The sequence below is a fragment of the Pyxicephalus adspersus genome, chromosome 3 (genome assembly GCF_032062135.1).
Source record: "Pyxicephalus adspersus chromosome 3, UCB_Pads_2.0, whole genome shotgun sequence".
Classification (NCBI taxonomy): Eukaryota; Metazoa; Chordata; class Amphibia; order Anura; family Pyxicephalidae; genus Pyxicephalus; species Pyxicephalus adspersus.
In genome coordinates, this window is record NC_092860.1 from 6328242 (window position 1) to 6345382 (window position 17141).

Here is a 17141-nt window from a genome sequence, read left to right on the forward strand (position 1 = left end):
GAATTTGCAAATGAGTTTACAACAGTGAAACCCTTTCCATGGTCACAGCCAACCCACTGGCTTAACGTATGAGTCTCCATGTCTAATGGCTATTCAACATGACCTAATTATTATTATGGAATTAGTATAACCCGTTTGATCTGAAAATATTGTTTATTAGTTTCATGATGCATTTAAATGCCTGTTATATATAAATTATATAGCCCAACTTTTGTAGACACATGACCATCACACTTAGTAATGTCCAACTTTTGTAGACACTTGATCATCACACCTCACACAATGCCCAACTTTTGTAGACTTGACCATCACATCTTTATTATTCAACTTTTGTACACTTGACCATTACACCTTTTAATGCCCAACTTTTGTAGACACTTGACCATCAAACCTCACATAGTCCAACTTTTGTAGACACTTGATCATCACACCTCACACAATGCCCAACTTTTGTAGACTTGACCATCACATCTTTATTATTCAACTTTTGTACACTTGACCATTACACCTTTTAATGCCCAACTTTTGTAGACACTTGACCATCAAACCTCACATAGTCCAACTTTTGTAGACACTTGACCATCACACATCATAATGTCCAAATTTTGTAGGCATTTGAACATCACACATCCTAATTTCCCACTTATTGGACTTTGCATTCCAAAACTATGATCATTAACATGGAGTTGGCCACCATTTGTAGTTATAACAACTTTCCCTTTTTTGGGAAGACTCTCCCTATATGAATTTGTGTATATTCGGCCAAAAGATCATTTGGAAGATCAGGTACTGATGTTGGATGAGAATATCTGGCTTGAAGATGGTATTCAGATTTACCTGAGAGGTGTTCAGTAGGGATGAGGTCAGAGCCCTGTGCAAGCAACACTGCTGGCTACTGGTAGGATTTTCTTCACTTTCTATACTACACTATCTATGAACGGATGTATCCTCTGAAGCTTGCCCTCTCCTGACATAGGTGCCACTCTGTGATCATTACTATTCCTTCAGGACTGGTCGTCCCACACTATCCATAAAGTCTATCTCTTCGACAGATATAGGCGCATGTAACAATTACTGCATTACTCTATAATTTATCAGATTTTCCAACAAGTGGCATACTTCTGTAACCACTCTGGATACATCCTAATCTGTCTCTCAACTGTCTGTTGAGATTCATACGTTGCCCATTTCAAGGATGACTGTAACACCCAATAGGACTTTCGCCACTAAATTTTTATATCTACTTAAGTCTCTTAATCCCCTGAGGAATCCACTTATTTGGCGAAACGTGTTGGAAAACTTTCGGAGACAACGCTTTGATGCACCCTGATTTTGTATACCTTTGATTAACACTTGTTCACATGTATGCTTTATTATTGATCTGCTATCCTCTATACTTATATAGTTCAGATGTAATGTAATATGTAACTTTGAAGTAATACACTTTTAATGTACCATTACCTTACCATTGTCCTGTTTTTCAAAAAAACATTGACACAAACGCTTTAATAACATACAAATATTAAGACAGCAAAAGCCTGTCTTTTTCTACTTTCCTCCCTATTGTCCATTAGATATTTCAGGCTTGACAAATTAGAACTTTCCTTCAACGATATAGTGAGCAACGGATCCCCTCCTTTCCTGTGCAAACCAGACAATTTGTCCACCCCAAACCATGGTGCTGGCTGGCAATCATGCTGGAAAAGAAAAAGGCCTTCACTAAACTTTGTGGCCACAACTATCAAAACAAGCTCCAGAAGTGTCTGTTTCTGAGGCTCAAAATTATAATGCAGGACAACAATTTAGACTTTTCAGATTTTACTGGATGTTTGGTTGTGCCGGGCCAGTGACTCTGTAGGTAGCAACAGATGAATGGGTAATATGGGATTTGCACCATTAAAAACAAGTTAGTGTCTCTCAACTCTGTCCATTATACTGTTTTTGAAGGGTTCCTTCACCTGAGGGATGAATTAGGGCACAATAGGGCCTTAGACTTTGGCCTCCATCTTACATAGAGACATTGATTAGGGGCTACAGTAGGCACATAAGCCTTGATTTCTGCACTGTGTATACTGGCATTGCCCTGGAAGACTCCAGCTGTCCACACATTGATAATCCCTTGTCAAATGATAGACAGGTTCACAGCTTTAAACAATAGTACTATTTTCCTAGTTTACGGCAGCAGAATGAAAGTTGTAGCTTTGCCCCTGGACATCCATTGCAAGGGTTACCTTGTGGTTGAAACACGTCTCCAGGAAAATCTTCACATCTGGTGGCCCCTGCAGTATTTTAGGTGCCATAAAAGACCTCTGTCCAAGGGGCTTTAGCTTTGATCTTCTACAGAGACCTGGGCATTCAAAATAGAGATAATTATAAAGCATTGATGTTTACAGATCATATGTGATGTAGGGAACTAGACCCCATGTTTGATTATACCTGTAGGTACATAGTATATATCCTTGCTCCAAATGGAATGTATGGAAAATGAAAGAGAGATGGTGGGTGGTGGTGGTAGAGGGAACGGGGTGAAGTAAAACTGTTGCTTAGCTCTGCATATATGAACCAGATTCATATTATTTAGAAGTTTTCTGTCATTGTAGGGATACAAGTAGGTACCAATGAAATCCCTGGCAAGGAACCTGTGTAATAAAATATAGTCCTCCCCCTATCCTGTTTTCGAATGATTAAAAACCTTTACAAATGGTATTCTTGACCTTTTTCCAACAAGCCAGCAGAAAATAATGATGTTTTTGGACGATGGCCCTTTAAGGTCGGGATTGTCATTAGGACAACATGTCATCATTAAGCATTTATGGGCCAACCAAAATGGATGAAAGATTAATGAGGCCTATTAAATAGCAAACATACTAATGATCCAGCCCTAGCTCGGTGCTCGTCTATCTCTGTACATGCCGCGTCCTTTGTGAGTTTGGCCGCCGTAGTCTGATCGCTGTGCCCATTCAGCATATGGCCCTTTCCGGGAAGTAACGGTATCTCAGGTCTTGGTGCCTCCCTCTGTGACCCACCATGGGCCTCCTTATCATTTCACTGCGGTTTCACATTATCAAGTGCTAACTCTGCATTAAGTAATTAAAAATCTGTGCTTATAATTACCCATTTGTGTCTAGGGTTCCCAGCACTGCTTGGTATCACAAGAAAGAAGAAAGTGCTTACACTTGATTGTTTCTTGCTGGTAATGAAATAAGTCAATCATTGGTCTGTAGTCACAAAGTAAAGTTTTAAAGTGAATCAATGATGGCGGAAATAAAAAAGCTGTAACAGTCAACTTGGTTTTAGAGGTGAAGGTTCTTCAGCTGGGTTCCTAATCTTGTCTTCTTTACTTGGAGGGTCACCGGGCATTTGTGACCTAAATAATTCATACTTATTTCTAATCATTGACTCACCAGGATAAGGATGACAATAGTGGAGAATAACCCTTCGCATAAACTGCTTGGCCAAAGAAAAACCCACGGATCAAGGATAGAGACAAACAGGCTATTTATAGGCAATGTGATGTTTTGTGTTTATTTGGTAGATAAATTCATGTGGCCCTGATTCTAACAGAGACCAACTAGTCTAAGTCAAGTGATAAATAATATATGTGAAAACAAAATGAGAATAAATATATATATTTGTTACATTGACTTGTTTGTGTACAATATTTTCATGCTTATATTTTAAAGTCAGAAGTTTCTCACGTGCCCGACACGTTTCGTCTTTTGGCTTCCTCAGGGGACCATTGAGATCGAGAACTTAAAATCATACTGTACAAATGTATATAGGGGACAGCTGAAGAACATCCCTAGAAATTAAAGTAGAGTATTCTCGTGAGGTCTTGCTGCAGATATGAAGGAAAAAAGTACTGAAAGGAATTTTAAAGTGGGATGGCTGAGAGTATTAAAGGTTAAAATATTGTAGGGTTTGGACATATAGTCATATGCTGTTAGAGTATCATATGCAAAACATCTTATTAATGTAAAAATGATCAGTGTCCATATTTTCTGCACAGAAATCAGTTGCAGCTCTGAGATTATCGTCACCTCTTCTATTGTTCAATGGGGTCCAAAAAAGGTACTAACACTCCTGATTCCAAGGTATAGATGAAATGGGTTTCTGTATCTTATTCAAGTTTTCCTTAGATCAATATTCATTGATGTTTCTGTATAATTGATGGATAGGAAGGTGATGTACTGATAACACAGCTTTCCAGTTTTCCAAAAAGGTATTGCTTGGTATTATGAAGATTGGAGAGTCAAAAAGTAATTTGCTGATCTCCTAGCTCATTGGTGGTTCTATGGTGGGGTATAATGGCCGAGAGGACATCCGCAGCACAGCCTCCAGGGTATTTTGTTACTTTTAGTTTTTTTACCTTTTGATTACCTGTTACCTTTAGCTTTGATTATGGCATGTACTCACCTTGGTATCATTTTGATAAGCATATGCTATTTCACAACATTAATTTACATCCAGAGTTGCATTCATTTTCCCCCAAGATCTTGTATTGAATATGGAGTTGCAGAGCTGTGTAAGGTCTTCTCCAGCTCATCCCAAAGATTCTAAATAGGGTTCAGGTCTGGGCCCTTCGGTGCCCAACCCATGTGTTACAATGATGTCCCATGCCCCCTGAACCACTCTTCCACAAAATGAGCCCTACAAATACTGTCATTTTGGAATATGCTCGTGCCATCAGGGAAGAGTAAATTTATTGATGGAAAAACCTGTTTTTTCAGTATATTCAGGTAGTCAGTTGACCTCATATTTGGGTGAATAACATTGCTGATCTTAGTCCCGACCACCCCAAATCATAACACTGTCCCCACAGGAGCCCCAGATTATAAAACTGCCCCCACAAGCAGTGGAAGAAAGAGAGAAATTAGAGAATAAAAGAAATACAGCAAGACGGTACAGGAAGAAAGATAAGAAAAAATAGAGGAAAGGAGGCAAAGACAGAAAAGAGGCAAAACGTTGGAGGCCAGAAATGGTGGAAGTGAGGGAGGAGGAAGGGAGGGAATAAAGGAGGAAGAAAGGAAGAAAGGAATGATGGAAACCATAGAAGCAGAAAGAGGAGTTGAGGAAAAGAAGGAAGAAAGTCAAAAATTATCATAATATTACAATATATTTTATATTACTTTTATATATTTTCTTATTGTGTTTATTTTATCAGTAGAAAGAAAAAACAGAAACTAAAGTCACACAGGATGGCTGCAGGAAATGATCCAAACTCATCAGGTTGGACTACACGCTGTAATGAGACAGTTTGCTTCTTATTAATTAATTTGCTTCTTGGAGCTGTCTCCGTGTGCTCGGAGTTCCTGATAATCTGGAAGAAGAAATCATGTTAATCCTTATTTCTCCCAGACAGCAGCACACAGCAGCTCTCCACACGTGACGGTCAGCGATCAGGAATTAACCGCTTTTCTCCCGGAATGGCTCATCTTCGCAGTGTCCTGTGGCCCGGATTATACAAGCACTCCGGAAAACCTCACATGTTCGCATTTTTAATTTATGAGCGCAAAAGTCCAAAATTAGGAACAATAAATCTGACAAATTGGGGATTGGACATATATGATGTATTTTGTCATAGCTGCTTCTGTTTTTCCAAGGGGTCCCTGTAACATTGTTTGATCACTTGTTGGTGCCTGTGGAGCCTTTATTATAATTCCTTACAGCAGGGGTGTCCAAACTTTTTGCAAAGAGGGCCAGATTTGGTGAGGTGAAAATGTGTGGAGGCCGACCACTAACCAGGGTTGGTGTGGGTGTGGTCTGCGTGGGTCCCGCACAGCACACGCCCACTAGGATGACGTAAGGGATTTCCTGTGCACGGAGTCCTGTGTCAGTGCGGGCTCCGTGCAGAGCACATTTTTAAAATCTGAGTGGGCATGGTCCTTCGTGGGTCTCGCAAGCACATGCCCACTATAATGATGTAGGGGTGTCTCTGTGATGACAGAGGCTGTGGAATGGTGGAAATCCGAACACAGGCCTCAATTGGCCCCTGGGCCGGACTTTGGACATGCCTGCTTTACAGTAACAGGGAGACAATGCTGTTTGTTCTGCATTGAAATTGTACAGTGGTATTGTCACTCTATGCCATGAATGTAAAGACTGAAGGGGAAACCCAGAGTCTTCTGGGATACTTGCATTGCATATCCCAGGAGGCTATGGACCGCTCCTTCTGCACATTCCCAAAATTGGGAATGCATCATCAGCGGCTTGTAAACAAAGGTGCTCAATCTCCCCCATGTGCAGTGATTTTTTCTTTTTTCTTACATTTTCAGGAAGACACGTCACCCAATCTTGTGCCTGCACAGAGCTGGGGTGACATGAGAAGAACCTAGAAAAAAGAAAATGGCTGCACTGGAGGAACAGAGGCCGCTAGAAAGAAGAGGGAAGCTGAACCAGCATGGGACTCGCTGGGCTTGGTTTGTGGACGGATTGTCATCGGCAAAGTTAAGTGAACTTTAAAGTGAACAAGTGGAAAGAAAGATGGGAAAAGGGTTGAGCTTAAATGTATAAAATCTGTAAGCACCCCCCAGCAGTGAGAAATTAAACTGAATAAAATGAGATTGAACTGGCCCCAGTTTAAAGTTTCTCCTGTGCCAAAGGAATACCAAGCCTGTACTGTCAACACCAGAGCCCTGGGCACAGTGCAAACAACCCAGAACTATTACCAATCCAAGAATTGTAGACAGATACTATTAAAAATGTTTTCATTGTCTATTTGGGGGAGAAAGCTTCTTTTGTGAGTATCAGATCCTTGGCCATCTTGGTTGGCCAGGCCATGTGCACATTTCAGTCCTGGCCGCCCCAAGGGATACCTTGCACATCCCGGCCTTCAGCATTTAGCTGTGAATGCTTGTGAACAGACAGGTAAGTGTGTTATATTAGGGACATAACGTGTTTTTTCTTGAATAATAACCCTGCCTGCTCGCAGATTTGTGATGCAGAACTTTGGATCCACTTTAAACTTTAAATATGAGTTGATTTTAGCAAGTAGCAATAGAACGGTGCTGTCCAAAAAATATTTGGTTTTAAATCTGCCAATGACGCTGCGTTCAAACTGATCACTAATGACTCTCATAACTTTGGCGCTTATGAACCACAGCCATACCCTGTTCCAAGGCAAAAGGATGAACTGAAAGATCTGTTTAATGGCAAAGCCTCCTCAGCGAGGTACAGGTGCTTGGAGCAATTACCCAGCAGCGCTGACTCTGACGCCTCCCTCCTTGGGATTGTTGATCATCTGTTCCGCGTCCGCAGGGACGCATGCCTTTGGCTGTGATGAAAGGAAAACGTTCGCTTCCACTTGACGTCGTGCCCTCGGGGGAGATCCTGAATAACTTGGTTGCCTTGTGCTATTCAGAACTGGCAGGCCTAATGATAAACACTATTGTACCGGCCAGCTCACAGAGTGCAGTGTTTGTATACAGGGTGCGTGCCAACTGTACGCCTGCCCTGGTAAGGATGGAGTTAATACCACAGAAGTTTAAACATGTGCAAACAGTCTATAAGAAGACAGTCGGAGATATATGTGGGCGGTTATGTTGCGTGACTTTTTCTAAACTGTTAATGAATAGGACATCTATATGCTATATCGCTAATTGATCAGGCTTCAAGTCACACTTTAGGCATGCTAAAGTGACTTCACAGTTTTATTTTTATATCGCAAAACTGTAGTATAATCTAATGTGCCTTCAAAGCCATTGCAGTTTTTTTGGAACAGAGTATATTGCTCACTGTACAGTATGGAGACCAGTTAAAGGACCAATTCACGTACAATATAGATGGGGTGAATAGCTCCCTGACTTTTTATATATGTTATTGCAACAGCAAATTTTCTCCGCCATAGTCCTACACTCTGTTTTTGCTAAGCTGGGAGTTATGGGTGTTCCCGCACAACTTCATGTGGCCTGGTCCTTTTACATTAAAAAAACTGCAGGCTAACTGGGTACAAATGATAAAATGCACAATTTATTTGTCTGATTTGTCCACCATGGCATCTGACAACCCATCAGCAAATGAGAAAGCTGACAACCACCAGAATGGTTCTAGATTATGGGTGCACGATGGTAACCAGGAAAGAACCAAAAAATAGATGTCTGGGGTGTAGCGATCATTTATTTCAGTGTTTCTCAACCAGAATTATTCTGGAGTTTGCTAGGGATTCCCTGAGCAATGCACAAATTGTGCCTCTCTTGTCAGTTTAGGGGCCAAATGATTTTTTAACCAATGGCTATCTGTAAGGATGACGTTCTTCCCAATAGGAAGTAATGTAAGAGCCTGACCACCACACTAATGTACTGTGAGCTGTGGATATAATATTTTTTAGCAGGGATTCCCTGAAGACCTGAAAAATATTTTAAGGGTTCCCCCATGTTATAAAGGCTGAGAAACATTGATTTAGACGGTCCTGAACCTATTGACCAGTGTATGACCACCAATGCCAAGGCTTTGCACGCCTATAGTTTACATGCACCTAGAAAAATGTGACCAATTAAAATGAAAGATCATTTAAAAGGCAACAATAATATATACAATAAAACGAAGACTTGAGCATGGACTATCATTTCCTAGAACAAGACTTTGGAAAGACCCTAAAAATTAGAATCTTTCACAGGAGTGCTCATGTTAGAACCACAGATGTGATGGGTTATGGTACAAATGGATTATTATAAAAATCATTTTTTTTTAAAGAAACTTTCCCTAAAACTAGAACTATTGCCAAGACCACACATCTTAGACCTGTAGAATGACAACTATGACGGGAAATGGTACAAATGGTCTGCGGTTCAAGTCGCGTTGTTCCTAAATATTGGATTTATTGCCAAGAATGAAAGAGGATGAGAGAGGGGTGAGTCATGATGGGAAATTGTACAAATTGATTCAGACTTTGTAAATCAGAACTATTTCAAATGGTGCTCATAATAAACCTATAAAGGGGACAACCATGATGGAAATTGGTACAAATAGTCTGAAGCCTAAAAAAAGCCTTCTCATATTAGACCTACAAAGGAGAGAACCATGATATAAAATGGTACAAACGGATCGCTGCCCCCCCAAAATGTCTGTAACCATTTCCATGGATGCATATAATATAAGACCTTTACAAAGGACATCCATGATTTGGAAATGGACTGAGGAATACAAAAGTAACTGTTCCTAAAAACCAACCAATGACAAGAATGATCATAATAGACAAGTGAAAGGAACAATGGAAGAGGAGGTCCAAAAAGCGACAGCCTCCCCAAAAACAAGGACATATAAAAGTTGCAGCATGTCTGTTCTTCACTATTGAAGGTAAATATTTTCAGGTCTGCGGACCCGCTGTGCACATCTTTAAGTCAATATGAGAGATTGCTTTATAGAAATAGGCAAATTAAAGTGATAGAGCCGACAAGTAGTAGACAGCTTTCTAATGAATTGTTATTTAAACTAGTAAACTTAATAGCTGGAAAATGCAAACTATCAGCATTACAAAAAGCATTTGATCCTGAGGACAGGACCCATTAGGGAAAGCATGAAGACAGCCAACACCCGCCAGACTTTGGCCAATCTGAGGGCTCAGAAATATCTAAAGGCAAATGTTCAGGTTGGTTTTTACTATCTGTATCCCAATGACAATAACATTCAGAGACACAACGGATAGGTAGAGGAGATAACCCTAACATAAGGGGAGTTAGACAGTCGATTCTGGATGGGTGTAAAACAAACCTCAGGACCAGACATCACTACTAAATATGTATATTCAAGGTACTGGTTTTCTTAATAATAATTCATTGGTCCTAAAAAATTATTCAGGAACTCATTGTGCCCAATAGTTCTGGTAAGGCTTCTTTCAAGAAAAGAATAGATACCCCCCATCTAGGGGACCCAGAACAAAAGATTTATGTACAAATAGCCTCAATGCAAGACCAACACTATTATTAGCTGTATTTGCACATCAGTATTGTAGAACCTCGGGTGCCTTTTAGGGGCATCAACACTTCATCAGGGCTTTGCATTTCCACGTTAGCCCTGATAAAGGGGGTGTTGTTGCACCCAAAAAAAGGGCAATTGTAGTGTGTTGGGGTATATTATGCTGCAAAAAATAGCCTAGGATCACTGTGCTTCATAAGCAGCCCATTTAATAAATTGGCTGCCCTAATGCAGAACATGGCAGCCACGGCATCACAGGTGCATTCCAGCAGTTCAAAGATGCAAATGGGCCCTAGCAGAATAACATTTAGCTTGAGAATGCCCTGTAAATCACAAACAATTTCCTTTTATAAATTTAATACTTATCTTCCTTTATTTACCTCTCTGTGCTTCTTATCTCTTACATCCACTTCCCCTTTACAGGCAATCCAACATTGGCTGCATGGTGTTTCTCAAGACGGATTTCCTGCTGGTGATACAATTAGACCATGCCCATGTATTATGTGCAATATGTAATCAGTTGACAACATAGAAGCTCGATTCGAAAACAGAGAGAGAATGTTGTCACCCTATAACAAGAGATGCCTGAATGTGGATCATTGTACAAGGATCACCAAATAGAATTTAAATAATAATTTAATGCAGGACATTATGTTAATTGGTTCACCTTCATATACCTAATTACCCAACACTAAATTACCAAAAGCTGGAACAAGGAACAAAATGTACTTCCTGAAACCCGGGCATGCTAAGCTTCTGCTTTTATGTCCTTTCCTAGGAAATACAGATAGTCAACAATGGAATGATCTGAACGATATCAGCGATTGGAGAGAGGCGAGGAGTCCATGTTTCATGATGTATCGCTGTCTAATTATAATGCTGCCTTTACTAAGGGTTGCCAGGGGAACATAGCAGCAGGTTGGTAATAAGTAAACCATCTAGTCATTTCTGCTCATTCCTCCCCTCCTCCTACTGTTCTTTTCATGCTGTACATTTCAGCATCAGATGTTTTATTCTGATCACTGGTTTTTCATAAATAGCATAGCACCTGTGCCTCACTGCAGGTCCAGGTCAGCATGCTTGCTTGTGAGCAATGCACGCTTGCTGCCATCAGGCTGTAGCTCACATCGGTGGTGGTCACAGTCAAGAGCCCAATTGACTACTAGCTGGTGATTATTGGCAGCCGGTGGTGATCATACAGCAAAACAGTTTTGCCTAAATACTGCTTTGTTGCAAAAGTCATCCTCCCTCCCCCTAAAAGAGCTACAAAGAACAAAGAATTTACTTTGCAGCATTTGAGTATAAACAAATGGATAAAGTTGATGCAAACCGCAACAGGATAAGGTTTTACTAAAACACTCTATATCATAGGCATATTTCGCACCGAGAAGTTCTGTTTTGGTTGCACATCCTTCTTCTGAAACAGCTTCTTGATGGTGGAAAATCGTGGACCACTTTTGTCCAATGTATGTTTTAGTTGCGCATCTTTGTTCTAAATCAACTTTTGATGGTGGACAATGGTGGCCCATACTTGGGCAACGTATGTTTTGGTTGCACATCTTTGTTCTGAATCAACTTCTTGATGGTGGACAATGGTGGCCCATACTTGGGCAATGTATGTTTTGGTTGCACATCTTTGTTCTGAATCAACTTCTTGATGGTGGACAATGGTGGACAATTCTTAGGCAATTTATGCTTAGGTTGCACATCATTTTTCTTAACCTGGCTTCTTGATGGTGGACAATGATGGACAAGTCTTGGGCAAAGAATGTTTTGGTTGCACTTCATTGTTCTGAATCAGCTTCTTGATGGTGGACAATGGTGAACCATTCTTGGGCAATGTATGTTTTTATTGCATATCATTGTTCTGAATTGTTTTTTTGATTGTGGACAATGGTGGACCATTCTTGGGCAATATATGAAGGCCACCAAGAGCTCCTTCTACAATGCAAGAGCACAACTGGAAGACTGTTGTCATCCCCTCATAGGTAGTGCGGAGCAAGGACTTTTATGTCAGGAGCACCAGGCATTATTTTAAGGGAAGATGCAGATCTTAAAAGATTGAAAGCAATTTGTCTTTACATTTTTAAGGTATTTGAGATAATAGTGATTGTGCTTACATGTACTCCAAAGACTCGTGATGTGAGTTACCCTGGTTATGGAGAAACAAAATACTCCTGGTCATGGTCGTAGTTAGGAATTTATCCACAAAGGGAGTTTACTTAGTTACCAGTTAGTTACATTTTAACATGGAGTAACCAGTAAAAATTGCATTTAGATAGTAGATATAACCAAACTTTCACTGTCTTGTCTTCCATAGAAAGGATTCTCTTCACTTCAATTTTGGGCTTCCTATTACTTTTTGCCCCACTGATACCATGAAAAATAGTGGGGTGAATCTAACTAGTATGGACAAAGACAGTGATAGAAACCTGAGAAGTACACTACTTCTTTCCTACTTATTCCAAAAACTAAGAAAAGGTGAATAATTGGATTTGGTAGGACATGCCCTTTAATGTGCATTTGTAGTTTTAGATGAAGAGAGAATAGATTATTTTCTGATTATGAGATTTTTTTAGTATTTTGAACAGTACAGTCTTTTCCATTGCATCGTTCTTTTCCATTGCATATTGTAGCCAGAAAGGTATGTACAAACTTGATGTCAATCAAGCTAACTAAAAATATACGAACACATTCAACTCACTTTAATTGTTTGCAGTTAGGTCCAAGATTGTTGGAATATCCACCTTGGCACTAACGCTCCCCAGGACTTCTAGATGGTAAGTTATTTAGCTAAATTGATATTCTAAGTGATCCTAGGTATATTGACATTGGGTTAGCCAAGATCAGCATTGCTTCCTCTTCCTAAAGGAGAACTAATGTCTAGATTAGGATAATTTCTAAAAGTATCTATTTGAAGATGTTCCATGTTGTTGGAGCACAATAGACCAAGTCACAGGTCTTTGTTCCAAAGGGAAATGTGGCCAGAGCTATCATACAGAGCAAGTGATCACACACAAAGTTACGGAGCATTTCCAACATGATTCTTTCAAAATATTCAAAATTTTTTGCTACATCAACCCTTAAATATGTTTTCTACTTCCCAAACTGTTTAAATTATTTTTAATGGATTATTTATTTTTATTTATTATATTTTACAGAGATCACAGTACCTATTATTATAATTTTTGTTAAAGTAGATCTTTTATTGGAAAAAAAAAATTGCACTTTATAACTTTATAGGTGGAAATCTGTTGATCCTTCCATAATTTCAGTCCAGTTGGTCCCAAGCCGTTCCATCTTCATGCTAGCACGGACTGAACAATGGACGGTTCAGGTAATGCGCCTTCCTGTAAAAGTAAAAAAAATGTGATGATTCCACTGTATATGCGTGAGATCTGCACTTTTTCTTTTACATTCCAGAAAAACCTCCTACCGATCCTTGCAGCCTGTATCCCAGAAGGCTGTGGGTTTCCCCTTTAGTCTTTTCCACCGCAGTGGTAAAGATGAAAGAGTGGGGATTTCCCCCTTCAAAAAAAATTAAAAAATAACATTTTTTCATTATTTAAAATAGTTAGCCACCTTTTGTATAATGTAAACAAAATTGATAATAGATCCCCCTTAGGGTATTATGCATGAGCATTATCTACTTCCTGGACTGACAGTTGCTGCAATGTTACAATATTGCTATATAATCAATAAAGAGGAGATTGAGAATCACTAATAATCTTCTGGGTCACTAGGCTAGGGATCAAAAACAGCTTTTGGATTTGAAAATGTAGGTTTATTTTTTTTTTTTTAAATGATACCATGGCTGTATATTGTGCCTTAGGATTAAGATAGTATTTTATGATTTTATCCATGCATATTTATGAAATTCTCTTTAAAAATACTCTTTAAACTGTTCTTTACTGTTGATGAACAGAATTAAAAAAGTCTTTTTTTAGCAGAAGGTATCAAATTAAGGAAGGACGTATTGTTCTTGCCTGTTGACACATTCCATGTTTCCTTTAGGTTAATGAGAAGGTTTTACACGAGTTGCCAGGAGACACAACATATTTGCTACGGATAGTATATATGGGAACATCTGGTGCTGTACGGCTGCAGTTGTTTGAAACCGGCATGAAAGTGATCAATAGTTTTCCTATTGGTTTATTCATGGGAGCTGTAAGCTTTTTCCCAACCCAGCTGAACACTTCCAGTACACTCTAGCTTGTGTTTGATGTGTTTTTTTTTTTCTTTTTACCTGTCGGGGGTTTGTGGGATTAAAGAAGCCCTTAGAAATAACAGATGCATGTGTAAACACAGCTTCCATAACAGAAAGATCCAGGATACATAGTTAAAAGATCATTCCAGACATCGCTAAAAATACAGCACGGTAATGAGCACATCAATGTTTTACATCAACAGTTCAAAGTCCAATGTCGTCCCCTCTTCTGTGCCATTACAGCAATGACCTAATTAAAGCTGAAGACAAGAGTCATAGCCCCACCTGCTGAACTCTCCAGTGGGAAATCCCAGGGAATAGACTTGTAAAGATAGGTTAAGACAGGACGGAATTATTGTTTTCAGCTGCTGGAACTTGGAACCAGCAGGATCAATATTAAGGCTGGTTCTGTCAACTTCACTGGAATTTCGGTAAAAAAGATCACCATAGAATGAATCCATATAAAGAGAAATGTAGGGCTCAACTATTTTTGATTGGAGCCTTTGACAGTCACCATTTATTGTAATCCCTGGGCCTCCTCGGCTTACCTAGTTCTAAGTATATGCTTGGTTAGCTAGCAATTGCACCCCAAAAAAGACCCGGGAACCACAGAGTCCACCCCTTTGTAATGACTGCCCTAACTCAACCCCCCCGCCTTCCTTTAACAAAACACAACAACGTTAAATTATGGCTAAAATTATGAAGTAGTCCTTTGGTATTCAAAACCTAAATAACAACATGGAAACCAACATATACAACCACAACAGCAGAACCATACCACATATTAAACAATACCTTAATCGTATCATACTGGTTGCAGATCCCGTAAGGCATTACCAACAAAACACCAGGTCATCTGAGTCCGTAACAGATTGATATTTTTGGCCCCCACAGACCTTCCACTGTATAATGCCATTACACCCGAGGACAAAATACCAAATGTCCCGGCACCACTTTAAAGCACCACCAACACTACTGCCTTTCAGGACCCCAACCGCCAATATCACCTTCAGCCCCCAACACAGCCTTTTCCCTAATACTGTGGGTAGGTGGGCGAGAAGCTCTTGCACCAACAGCCAACCTTTTATAACCTTCCTTTCCTACAACTGCTTAATCCCCTACCCCCACCCCCCAATTTTTCTGCTATGCCCCCCATGCCATGGGAAATGTCTGGCTGCCATTGCTGTGGTGCATGGAGTTAGTAAGTAGCAGCAAAACGTCTACAGAATATTAGCAGAATTAAGATTTAAAGGGAAAAAAAGACCTTTATGATACACATTGGACAGAAGACAGACTATCATGGAAAAACCTGGGCGATCCAGCAAGCCTAGAATTGATCTGGTCCAAGATTGGGAACATTTGCCATCTAACAGCAAATGGTTATTAGAAAATCCAATCCAGGTTAGCTGGAATCACCACGGTTCTCCAATGATAGTCAATCTTCTCGAGTCTTGGAGAGCTTTAACAAATCAGACCCAATGCTTTAGTAAACTAAACATCATTCAGTAATATTTTACATCTGCAAGTTGTGTGGGTGTTGAATTATCCTGAATTTTCCCAGTGCTGCTGTTTTCTCCATAAATCATTACATAAGCAGACTAGATTTAGCACATTACGATGATGGGTCCCATTGAAACTGCACAGTCTTTTCTAACTATAGTTCAGCCCTTGTGTTCTTTAATCGTTCTCATTTGACGTTTTCGATGGTTCCTGTTTGACGTCCCTAAAATATGGACGTATTTTTTAATATAAGAATAAAAGAAAATACATAATCCCCCTTAATGTTTATCTGCAATATAGCAGAATAATGGTCATGCAGACGTGTACAATCCTACGTGTATCATTTGGTTTTAAGATCTTTGTACTCCCTCAGCCTACACATTTGTTTGAATAAGAGCTTAATCTGACTTTTGCCACGATAGATGAATCATCATATTGTGAATCTTAGATAATATTAATTTCACTGATACAGCATGCATCTTTGTTATTACCTTTAGAGAAACCAATACATACAGAGTGCTGGAGAACAATTCTGGACCAGAAAACATCTTACATTTCAAATATAGAGAATGGTGTCTTTATGATAAGAGCGGTTTTCATCATGTTGGTTAAGAACCCATTCATCATGGTTGATCTTTTTGTTAGCATTAGATCTAACAGATCCATAGTCTCATTGCAAATGTGAAGCCTACTTTAAAAGAAAACTCCATCTTTCTGAAAAAATATGACATTTTAAATCAGGTTAGTTAAAGTGAAATGTCATTTAAGACTTGGTTTTCTGTTTTGGGTAGAATAGTGATTCAAATAGATATTGTAAACGTCTCCAGTCCCCATGATAGACACTCTCCTGCACTTTGTGTATATTGTTTCTTTTAAAGGAAAACACCAAAGGTACGTATTGTATCATGGTATTAATATCATCTAAGTTTCACATATGATGATTCATCCAATGTGGAAAAAATCAGATTGAGCTCCTATTCAAATGAATGTGTAGGCTGAGATAGCACAAAGATCTCAAACCCATCAATGATATATGTGGGATCATATATGATCATGTTCTGCTACTTTGCAGATAAACACTAAGGGAAGCTAAACATTTCTAAGGAAATTCATCTTCAGTTTAGGAACGTCAAATAGGAGCTATTGAAGAACACAAGGAGTGAACTACGTGAACTATGTGAAAGATGGCACAGTTTCAATGGAACATCAGAATGGGTTTAAAGTCTATATAATGGTTTTGATTGCCTGGGCACGGGATGGAAAGTTTTCTCCTCGTCATGTCCTAGGAACGCTAAAGCCATTGTTCAAGACAATTCTTTCCATACAGAATACACAATGGACCTAATGATACCGATAGAGGAAGTAGTGTTGAACCATTCAGAACTACAATTGTACTCCATGGATTTCCACTCAACATCATCGAATTGCTCGAATAATGAACTGGTATTGGTGCCCTTTGGAAACCTTCCAGATCACAGTAGGTCTGTGGTCTATTCCACCGAGTAGGATCTAGTCAAGATGC

General features: G+C 39.5%; 2 long non-coding RNA genes across 7 annotated transcripts in view; one reads left to right on the forward strand and one right to left on the reverse strand.

Moving 5' to 3' along the window:
* LOC140325557 (uncharacterized) overlaps positions 1-10424 on the reverse strand; it is a 56853-nt gene extending 46429 nt beyond the window's left edge. The window contains exons 1-2 of one of the 3 annotated variants that reach the window (XR_011919695.1): positions 10293-10374; positions 2232-2347 (exon numbers count right to left, since the gene is read on the reverse strand). This is a non-coding gene — a long non-coding RNA (uncharacterized lncRNA). Of the gene's footprint in view, positions 1-2231; positions 2348-10292 lie in introns of all 3 variants that reach the window. The other 2 variants (XR_011919693.1, XR_011919694.1) reach the window with 2 other exon arrangements.
* A 2725-nt stretch (positions 10425-13149) lies between these two features.
* LOC140327641 (uncharacterized) overlaps positions 13150-17141 on the forward strand; it is a 38293-nt gene continuing 34301 nt past the window's right edge. For all 4 annotated transcript variants that reach the window (XR_011920053.1, XR_011920051.1, XR_011920054.1 and 1 more), the window contains exon 1: positions 13150-13249. This is a non-coding gene — a long non-coding RNA (uncharacterized lncRNA). The remainder of the gene's footprint in view (positions 13250-17141) is intronic.